This window comes from Macaca fascicularis, chromosome 4, assembly GCF_037993035.2.
Source record: "Macaca fascicularis isolate 582-1 chromosome 4, T2T-MFA8v1.1".
NCBI classification, from domain to species: domain Eukaryota; kingdom Metazoa; phylum Chordata; class Mammalia; order Primates; family Cercopithecidae; genus Macaca; species Macaca fascicularis.
Genome location: NC_088378.1, coordinates 170113060 through 170124460, shown reverse-complemented (window position 1 = coordinate 170124460; position 11401 = coordinate 170113060). Strand labels below are relative to the sequence as shown.

The 11401-nt window shown below is 45.9% G+C and overlaps 1 long non-coding RNA gene across 1 annotated transcript; it reads left to right on the top strand.

Annotated features, from left to right (window-relative positions):
* The first annotated feature begins 3194 nt into the window (after nucleotides 1-3194).
* On the top strand, nucleotides 3195-6911 carry LOC101866160 (uncharacterized). The gene is given in 3 exon segments (NR_145680.1): nucleotides 3195-3255; nucleotides 4076-4265; nucleotides 5930-6911. It is a non-coding gene; the product is annotated as an uncharacterized lncRNA (long non-coding RNA).
* The last annotated feature ends 4490 nt before the right edge of the window (nucleotides 6912-11401 follow it).

The following is an 11401-nucleotide window of genomic DNA, read 5'->3' as shown; positions in this document are numbered from 1 at the left end:
AACACACATTTTGAATTTTATTAATGAAGCTGCAATATTCTTCTGTTTAAAATAGCATTTATAGTTACCAAAATTTACAAATTTCCTTTATATAGTTACAACTACAAAATATTTGTGATGAAGCTGCTGATAAATACAAATACGATATGATATTGGTGATGTATTGATGGCAGCGCCTGCTTTTCCTCTTTGCTGCCCACGAGCAATTGGAATGCAGCTGTGTGTGCTTTTTTGGAGCACGATTCTAAATCAGCCTAAAAGTTCTATCATGTTATTAACCTTCTTTGAACTGAGTCCTCTAAATTTCAGGTGCATTTTGTTTAAAATCAGTTAGGAATATTTAGTCAAAATATTCAGAGTGAAGCCCCCAAAAATTTAATTTTGGAAGCTTTTAGTTACTTGAAATCATTGAAAACAAAATTTGCAAACAGGAAGATATTCAAAGTTCTACGAAACCAAAGGAGAAACTAATTAAACAGCATCAGCTTAATAGTATATAGGACTTAACTTTCTGAAATTCTATAATTGAGTTTTGGCATATCTTGATTTGGAGGAAGAATCTTTAGATGGGCTTCCTATTTTCAATTGGATAAATGTATAGGCTATACTAGAATGCAGTGAAACCGGGATGTCCAAAATGTTCACTGCACAAAAATTTGGTGAAAACTTCAAAAGGATTATTTAAGTCAGTCAGTTCATAAGCTTTGTCTGATAAAAGTATCTGGAAAAGAAACACATTGTATGCAGGCAAAAAGATTGTAACTGTGGAAATATTCAGACTGAAATACTTGTACATTTTAATATAAGAAAAAATAGAATTGAGACAGTTCTTCGTTTGTCAGAATTTGCTCTGGGCTTACCACATCTCTCAGCTCCTGAAGAATGCTTCCTCCATAAAAATGTCATAGTCTAACAGCAGAAACAGCTACATGATTTGCAGGGCCCAGTGCAAAACGAAAATGCAGGATCCTCTGTTCAAAAACTATAAATAATTTCAAAATGATGACAGTAAAACATCCATCCAAGTTTGTGTCCCTGTGAGTGAGGAGCCCTGCATGGCTGCATAGGTCACACAGGACCTATGGTCAACAGACAAGAGTCAATTGACCATGATAGTAATTTTACATTTATTGACAATAAAGTGCATTTTATAAAAATTTTCTTAATAAGATCCTATTGAAAAATACCTTATTGAGGAAAAATACCAGTGATGTTTGATAAAGGTAGATTCAGCTAAGGGATGAATTACAGTATATGAATATGCACCAAGAATACTGTCTTAGTAAGCTTAGGCTGCCATACAAAATACCATAGATTAGGCAGCTTAAACAACAGAAATGTATTCGCTCACAGTTTTGGAGGCTGGAAAGTCCAAGATCAGGATGCCAGCACAGTAGGTTTTGGTGATGGCTCTCTTTTTGGCTTGCAGACAGCTACCTTCTTACTGTGTTCTCACATGATGGATAGAGATCTCTCTTCTTCTTCTCATAAAGCCACAAATTACATCAGATTGCGGTCCCATCTTTATTACCTCATTTAACCTAAATTACCTCCTTGTGGGCCCTAACTCTCAACACGATTACATTAGAAGTTAGGGCTTCAACATATTAATTTGTGGAGGGGAGAGGAGCACAATTCATTCCATAGCAAATAATTATTCTGTACTTTAAAAATATTTCAATAGTCAACATATTTTTAAACTTTTTGATTTTAAAAAATAGATGTGTTGAATTTAATCTTTTGGAAAAAATGTATTTTTAAAGAATATTTGACAAGAATTATTTTTAGGTCCTCTTTAATAAAAATTGCTCTGGCAGTCAACAATTTTTTAATTTTTAAAAAATTGACACGTAAAAATTGTATAGACTTTTAATTGTATATGTCAGGGTATACGATGTGATGTTTTGATATATGGATACATGGTAGTGAAACGGGAAAAGTTCCCTTGTTCCCCTTGCAGAGCATGTGCTGGGGTTGTGGCTCGCTTCTTCAGTGCCCTGCTGCTCCAAACTTTAGGGGAGAATACAGACAGGCAGGCTGTGGGGTCCAACCCCGGCAGTGCCTAGGGGTGAATGTTCACCCTCCTGAAGCCCCAGTGAGCATGTGTTACAGGGTGCTCTTTTAGCCATCCATAGGCGGCTTGTGTTAACCAGCTCAGTCACGCCCCTGCCTTATCGCAAGGACAGAGGGCTTTCTGTATCCCCGGGTTCTTGCCTTGATGTACCAGAAGAATCGGATCACATGTGGGCTTGGAGAATGAGTGCAAGGTAAGCCTGGCGTCCCAGGCTCTCCTCCGCCTGCCCCAGCCAAACTCCACGTTGTTCTGCCGGCCGATGGCCTGCCTGCATGCCAGTGCCTGTCAGTGCGTCCCATTCCTCTCAACGTCCAGCCGCTCATGTATTCCTCCACTGATGTGCTCCTCTCAATGTCCAGCCACCTGTGTGTCTGCCTGTTAGGGTCTCAGGGGGTTTTACAGGCACACGGTAGGGGCGTGGCAGGCCAGGGTGGTCTTGAGAAATGCAACATTTGGGTAGGAAAACAAAATGCCTGTCCTCAACTAGGTCCATGGGCACAGGCCCAGGGTTGGAGCCCTAGCCAGGGACCACGCCCTTTCCCCCCTCCATGTCATTTAAAGGGAGCACATCCTTCCATATCAGTGGAATGGCTACAACAAGCTAATTCACATATGCGTTACCTCATCTGCATTTTTGTGTGTGTGATGACAATGTCAGAGTAGGCGGTTAGACGTGAGCAGGGCACGCGAGGGTCCCCAAGAATGTTGGACATTTGTCAAGCCACGGTCTGACAATTATAAATCTGTCCCTCCGAAATAATGAGCAGGACAAGGAGGGACCCCAGAGCTGTCTGGTTCTCATTGGGACGGGGACAGAAGGGCATAAAACTATCTCTCTAGGGTAATAAGTGGCCCATGACTGGCGCTGGGAATAACAGGAGTCTTGCAACAGACAGAAGACACCTGGAGTGAGCAAGCCACAGTCCCAGACACGGTTTTGAGCATGTGCAGTAATAGCAAAGGGTGACTTTTACCCGGTATATGACTTTCCTCTAGGGGCGCTCGACCAGTAAGGGAGAATTGCGTCTAATGGGCATGCGCACGACTTCAGTAACTCTACTGCGCCTGCGTCTCTTCCCAAGCATCCTGCGCCTACTGGCAGGGCTACTGGGCATGCAGTAACTGAGCGACAGCCCGCCCAGGGGGAGAACGAAAAGCAGAGACAGAGAGCCTGGAAAAGGGTAAGGGGTATAAAAATCTAAGCAGGCCGGGGTGGTGGCTTACGCCTGTAATCCCAGCACTTTGGGAGGTCGAGGTGGGTGGATCAGGAGGTCAGGAGATCAAGACCATCCTGGTTAACACGGTGAAACCCTGTCTTTACTAAAAATACAAAAAAATTAGCCGGGCGAGGTGGCATGTTCCTGTAGTCCCAGTTACTCAGGAGGCTGAGGCAGGAGAATCGCTTGAACCCTGGAAGCAAAGGTTGCAGTCAGCCAAGATTGCACCACTGCACTCCAACCTGGGCGACAGAGTGAGACTCCGTCCAAAAAAAAAAAAAATTGAAGCGGAAGAAGCACCTGATTTTTCAGATCTCCTGCTTGACCCTCTTCCAAGCCTACTTTCTCCAATAAACTCTCACATTGCTTAAAATAAACGTTCCCTTGTGCTTTAACCCTTGTCTGTCTCTCATTTGAGTTATTTCCTTCAGAAGTACAAAGGACCAAGATTGCTGCAAAGTCGCCACTCCCGAGTTCCTCCAGATAGCTGCAGACACACGTCGTTAACAAGAACACTTCAAATCTCTTAGTCATTTTCAAGTATATAATGTGTTGTTTTTAATTATAGCCAACATGATTTATAATAAATAAATTAAAAAAAATAAAACCACCCAAGTTGGGCGTGGTGGCACATGCCAGTAGTCCCAGCTACTTGGGAGGCTGAGGTGGGAAGATTGCTGGAGCCCAGGAATTTGAGGCCAGCCTGGGCAACATAACAAGACCCCATCTCTAAAAGTAAATAAATAAAACCTTAATTGTGTTCATTTTCCCCTTTCATTTTCAGATTTCCCATTTTGGCTACACTTCACATGCAGCACATTATATGGAAGTACACAGCAGTTCCCCCCTTATCTGCAAAGGACATGTTCAGAGATCTCCAGTGGATGACTGAAACCATGGAGAGTACTAAATCCTATATATACAGTGTTTTTTTCCCTATACATATATATGATAAAGTTTATACATTAGGCACGGTAAGAGATTAACAACTCATAATAAAATATGAGTTAAACTCATATGCAATATAATATATGCAATAAAATTGAAATACGGTCAAACTCTGTAAAGTATTTGAAGAGATTTGTTCTGAGCCAAATGTGGGTGACCATGGCCTGTGACACAGCCCAAGAAGATTCTGAGAACATGTGCCCAAGGTGGTGGTGGTCGGGGGGAGGCTTCCAGGTCATAGGTGGATTCCAAGATTTTCTGGCTGGCAATTGGTTGAAAGTTTATCTAAAGACTTGAAATCAGTAGAAGGGAGTGTGTGGGTTAAGATAAGGTGTTGTGGAGACCAAGGGTCTTATTCTGCAGATGAAGCCTCCAGGCTTCAGAGGGTATCTATTGTAAATGTCTCTTATCAGACTCTCCTGGATCAGGAGAAAGACCCAGAAAGGGAAGGAGATTCTCTACAAAATGTAGATTTTCCCCACGAGATGCAGCTTTGCAGGGCCATTTCAAAATATGTCAAAGAAATATATTTGGGGGTAAAATACTTCAATTTCTTTCAGGGCCTATTGTCTGTTATGTTGGTAGCTTATTGCTAGATAGAGTCTGTTTTGTCAGTGTTAAGGTCTGTTTTAATGTAATTGCTGGTCAGCTGTGCCTGAATTCCAAAGGGAGGAAGGTAGAACGAGGCATGTCTGAGCCTCTCCTCCCTATTTCACATCGCGGCCTGAACTAGTGTTTCAGGTTTACTTTAGAATGCCTTTGGCTGAGAGGAGGGGTCCGTTTGGTTGGGACACTTAGAATTTTATTTTTGGGCCAGGCACAGTGGCTCACGCCTGTAATCCCAACACTTTGGGAGGCCGAGGCGGGCGGATCACCTGAGGTTGGGAGTTCAAGACCAGCCTGACCAACATGGAGAAACCCTGTCTCTACTAAAAACACAAAATTATACTAAAAACACAAAATACAGGCATGCGTGGTGGTGCATGCCTGTAATCCCAGCTACTCAGGAGGTTAAGGCAGGGAATCGCTTGAACCCAGGGCCATTGCACTGCAGCCTGGGCAACAAGAGTGAAACTGTATCTCAAAAAAAAAAAAAAAAGTATTTTATTTTTGGTTTACAATAACATGCTGTAATAAAAGTTATGTAAATATGGGCCAGGCGCAGTGGCTCACACCTGTAATCCTAGCACTTTGGGAGGCTGAGACAGGCAGATCACTTGAGGTCAGGAGTTCGAGACCACCTGGCCAACATGTTAAAACCCCATCTCTAGTAAAAATACAAAAATTAGCCGGGCATGGCGGTGCACCCCTATAATCCTAGCTACTCAGGAGGCTGAGGCAGGAGAATCGCTTGAACCAGGGAGGCGGAAGTTGCAGTGAGCCGAGATCACACTGCACTCCAGCCTGGGAGACAAGAGCAAAACTCCGTCTCAAAAAAAGAAGTTATGTAAATATGATCTCTCTCTCCTTCTCTCTCTCACACACACACAGAACTGTACTCACCTATTTTTGGACCATGGGTAACTGAAACACTGGAAAGTGAAACCTTCAATAACTGGTAACTACTGTGTAGATGCCATGTAGGGTTTGTGGAGTCCTAATAAGGAAAAAGGAGTCAGGCTGGCAGGACCAGGGGAAAGCAAAGAGAGAAAGCAGATAAGCTGTAGGTTTGCTTTTCTTTCTGGCCCAGGACATACGGTCCTCCTGTGCAAATAATGTACATAACTCACAAACGTCCTGCTTATCATCAAGCACTTCAACTTATCATCAAACACCTCTGCTGACAGAAGAATGCAAGCAAGCTGCCTACTGCCTTGGTGTTATCAGTCAGCCCGAGAACCATCCTCTAAAACCCTCAGCAAGCCTTTGTTCCCTGCACTCAGCTCCTCTCCTGCTGATTCTGCTCATTTTGACCTTGCGATGTATATCCCACTTTCTCTAATAAATCTGCCTTTCTTTACCTACAACTGTCTTGGGAAATTCTTTTACCCCAGCACCAATGGCCCTGAAAGGTGCTGCTCACCCGTGACAGGGTTCGTATACTGAAACAAACGCAAGCTCTGACTATGTTTTCAGAAAAAAAATCGCAGGTTGTTCTTTAATCAGATTTCTGCTGAGCGCTTATCTGTTTCCTCTAAGAATAAGGGGGAGAGGAAGTGTTATTTCTAAAAAGGATATTTTAAATGACCTCCAAGTTCACTGAGAAGCCATAGCACTTCCTTTCAACTTTAATTTCCCTTTGTGGCCCCTCACCTTTTAGCAAAGTCACATGAGTGTGCATCTGGCTGCCCTGTGCGCAGAGACAGGGGCTGGGGGCGGGCATGGGAGGGCCTGAGAAGCTAAGTCCCCAGCTGCCCTTGACCACCAGCAGGGTATATTGTAAGAGCTAAATTAGGAGGTTCTGGGTTTTAATTAAGAAAGGAGAAACTGGCTGGGCACAGTGGCCCACTCCTGTAATCCCAGCACCTTGGGAGGCCAAGGTGGGTAGATCACTTCAGACAAGGAGTTTGAGACCAGCCTGGCTAATATGGTGAAACCCTGTCTCTACAAAAACAATGCAAAAATGAGCCGGGCGTGGTGGCACAGGCCTGTAATCCCAGCTACTACTTAGGAGGCTGAGGCACAAGAATCACTTGAACCTGGGAGGTGGAGGTTGCAGTGAGCTAAGGTCGCACTAAGGAAGGAGACCACTACTACTTCTGCTGCCTCCTCCCCCTACCTTGCCTAGTTCACAAGACAGGAGGAAAGAGAGAAAGAAACAAAAGTAAGATAAGTAGCCAGACAACCTTGGCACCACCACCCGGCCCTAGGAGTTAAACAAAGTAATAATAATAACATCAACCCCTGGCCTAAACTACTTGTGTTATCTGTAAATTCCAGACCCTGTATGAAAAAAGCATTGTAAAACTTTCTGTTCTGTTAGCTGATGCATGTAGCCCCCAGTCACGTTTCCCACGCTTGCTCGATTTATCACGACCCTTTCACGTGGACCCCTTAAAGTTGTAAGCCTTTAAAAAGGCCAAGCATTTCTTTTTCGGGGAGCTCAGTTATTAAGATGTGAGTCTGCCGACGCTCCCGGCCGAATAAAAAACCTCTTCCTTCTTTAATTCGGTGTCTGAGGAGTTTTGTCTACGGCTTGTCCTGCTACAGCACCACTGCACTCCAGCCTGGGTGACAGAGTGAGACTCCGACTCAAAAAAGAAAAAAAAAAAGAAAGGGGATATTTTACTAGAAACATGCATAAAGTTACCGTGTTTTCAAGTTTGCCAAAAATTGAACTTGAACTTGTATGCATGGCCAGATGAAACGGCCAGAATAGACACGATTACCGGCCTAATGGCTGGCCTGTCCTTCCAGAAAGTCTCCAAAATTGACACAGAAAAGTGAACTCAAACTTCACTCTTTCATTTATTCTTTTCTTTAAGGTATAGTTTTCTGTCCCAAGTGTATAATTGTATACTCGTGAAATTCAAGAATAATGGTAACATAATTGCCCTTGATTCTATAAAAGTATCTAAATGACTAAAAGGTTAGAGAACACTTTTGTAAGGATAAAAAAATTCATCCAAACTTTTGTCTACAGATTAAAAACCACAATAATAGAGCTGATATCCACCTCAAAAGGTTGCTTTGGAAATGTAATTTTACTCAGTGTATGTAAAACCCTTTGCATTTGGCAGGGCTGACTGAAAAAACAGCCCTATCAATTAATGGGACTGTGGCTTGTGTCTATCGGCTGCCGTGTTCTCCTTTAGAATGAGAGAGCTATTTCTGCATCAAGGGATATGACCCTACGATCTCGTTTCTTTCTTCTATAATGGAACAGATGGCATGCATTTTATCACGCTACATCCACTTCATATTCCTGGGTTAAGCTTACTTCCCATACGTAATTCCCTTCCCATACATAATTTCCAAACACAACCTTATCAAGGTTGTGCTCGTCAATATGCAATGAACTAAAGAGTGTTTCCTCCCTTTTACTTCTTGCATCTGTTAAGATTGGAATGATTTGTGTCCTGAGAGCCACACACAGTATCCATGTGGGAACTGGATGTGTGCCCTGTGCATCCAGATGCAAACAGTCTCAGTGTGGGAGTGAATAGAAGCAAGGCCCAGTGTGTGCGCAACCTAGGCGGGCCTGAGCCAGTGATTCCATTTTCCTTCCCCGAGACTATCCACCGCAGCTTCAGGAGGAACACTACGAGGTCCAAGTCCCTTACTGAAGATGAGTGCACCCAAGGATCCCACCACCATCTGCATGACCACGGTCAGCCGCCTGGCCAAGCTCAGAGGGCCATCCAGCCCAGGACCATGCCTGCACAGGCTAGCGAAGGCTAAGTCCTTTCAGGGAGAGTGAACTGAAATGAGAAGAACAGCATGAACCCAGGGGAGAGAAAGGTAAGGGTGGGAGCCACATGAGGAAGAGCAGGTGAGGATGCAGTGAGTGGCAGAGAAAGAACAGATCTCCCCTCGCACAAACAATCCCACAGGATTTGCATATAATAGAAACCCTTACTTCACTGTACACAGTTTAAAGATATTTTTCTGGCCGGGCACGGTGGCTCACGCTTGTAACCCCAGAACTTTGGGAGGCTGACGCAGAAGGATCATTTGAAGTCAGGAGTTTTAGACCAGCCTGGCCAACAGGGCGAAACTCCATCGTTACTAAATATACAAAAATTAGCTGGGCGTGGCATGCCTGTAACCCCAGCTACTCGGGAGGCTGACGCACGAGCATCGCTTGAACCCAGGAGGCAGAGGTTGCAGGGAGCCGAGATTGAATCATGGCACTCCAGCCCACATAATGAAGCGAGACTGTGTCTCTAAACAAATGAATAAATAAATAAAATATTTTTCTGATTATCCAAGAACACATGTTCACAATGGAAAATTTTAAAATTAAACAAAAATCCCCCCAAGGCCTTCTTGTGCCATTTCCTAAAAGATGTAGAGGCATTACTCAGACGGTTGTGCCTTTCACTGTATCTTAAAGTGACAGAAAATCCTTCAAAGGTGATGTCACGACAGCTAAGGGGCGGTAACTCAGTGGGAACCCGGGAGCCTTCCAGAGCAGGATGTGTGGTGTTGGTTGTTCTCTTCCCCTGTCAGAGGTAACACACGGGACCCTGAATGTCCACCTTAACTCACTACTGATGCCATCCTTATCCCGGGGAAAGGGAATGATACCATGACACCTGGATGGTTAGAGACTATTCCACTTACCCCACCGCCTGCCCCCATCCCTGCCCCTGAGCAGACCCTAAGGGGATGCAGACCCTGTGCCTCTCCCCAAGAACTGGGCACAGGGCGGCGGCTGCCAGCTGCGGTGCGGCGGCCCTCTCCGTGGTGCTGGAAGCATCACATAAACGGACCCTGCCCCACCCTCAGAACCCTTGTTCCACGTCCTCTTGTCCCCATTCTTTAAAAACTACCAGGAATGGGCCGGGCACGGTGGCTCATGCCTGTAATCCCAGTACTTTGGGAGGCTGAGGTGGGTGGATCACGAGATCAGGAGACTGAGACCATCCTGGCTAACACGGTGAAACCCCGTCTCTACTAAAAATACAAAAAATTAGCCGGACGTGGTGGCGGCGCCTGTAGTCCCAGCTACTCAGGAGGCTGAGGCAGGAGAATGGCGTGAATCTGGGAGATGGAGCTTGCAGTGAGCCGAGATCCGGCCACTGCACTCCAGCCTGGGCGACAGAGGGAGACTCCATCTTAAAAACAAAACAAAACAAAACAAAACAAACAAACAAACAAAAAACAGGAATGGACCGGGCATGGTGGCTCATGCCTATAATCCCAGCACTTTGGGAAGCCAATGTGGGTGAATCATGAGGTCAGGAATTCAAGACCAGCCTGGCCAACATAGGGAAACGCTGTCTCTGCTAAAAATACAAGATGAGCTGAGGCTGGGCGCAGCGGCTCACACCTGTAATCCCAGCACTTTGGGAGGCCGAGGCGGGCCGGATCACCTGAGGTCAGGAATTCGAGACCAGCCTGGCCAATATTGTGAAACCTCGTCTCTACTAAAAATGCAAAAATTATCTGGGCATGGTGGCACATGCCTGTAATCCCAGCTACTCTGCTCGGGAGGCTGAGGCAGGAGAATCGCTTGAACCCAGGAGGTGGAGCTTGCAGTGAGCCAAGATTGCGCCAATGCACTCCAGCCTGGGCAAGAGTGAGACTCCACCCCAAACAAAAAAACCAACAATAATGCTGTGCAGAGCAGGGAGTGTGAGGGACAAAACCAGCACTACCCAGCCTTTCTTTTCCCTGCTGTCCCACTCATCCTTGCCACATCTCCTGCTGCTCCTGAGTCCCATCTGTCACCCCAGCCTGGACACTAAGGGGAAAGAGGACCAGGAAGAGTGGGAGCACAGCTGCACCAGGTAAAGGAGGGGCAGGCTCCCACTGCCTGCAAAAGAAGTCCTTCCTGCCTCCCTGGGACACTGCGTGGCTCCTCCATTGGAGCCTGACCCGCCCTTCTGCTCCTGGATGGCTGGGTGCAGGGATCACATTCCCAGCAACTAACACAAATGGCCCCAGAAACCTTAGCTGTCTTTTCTGTCTGTAATACTTGAGTGAAACAGAAAGGCATCTGGTGCTGACTCGTGAAGTCGCCATAAACTCCGTTACTATAAAGGGAACACAACCATCATTTGACATTTTCAGAAGTGGGCAGTGTGTGTGTGTGAATAGGTATGTGACCCACCAGTCCCCAGGAAAACAGAAACACCCACAGGGCAGGGGACTGCTGTCACCCTCGTCTGGCTCACCTGCTCCCCCAGCCTCCGTGCGGGCTTCCGGAGAGCTTGTGGCAGTTTTGGAACTGAGCTCCCCGCACCTCCTTGCAGCACTCCATTTCCCCCCTTTCTCTCCCTAGAAGTGGGATGAGACTCCACTACTGAGTAGAGGAGACAGAGAAGCACCATTTATCTTCTTGAGCCCAGGAAGAGTCGCACCACCGCCCTCAAGGGCAGCTGCCCGCCCACAGTGAAGTCATGGGGTCCCCATGGCTGTGGGGGGTGGGCAACACCTTCCCCAGGCAGGGGTGAGCTAAGTGGTCACTGCCGCCCTAAAGTGGCCCAGACCCAGAGCAGCCATTTCAGATCCTAGGAAACATCTCCCACGCGGGCACACAAACACACAGAGTAAA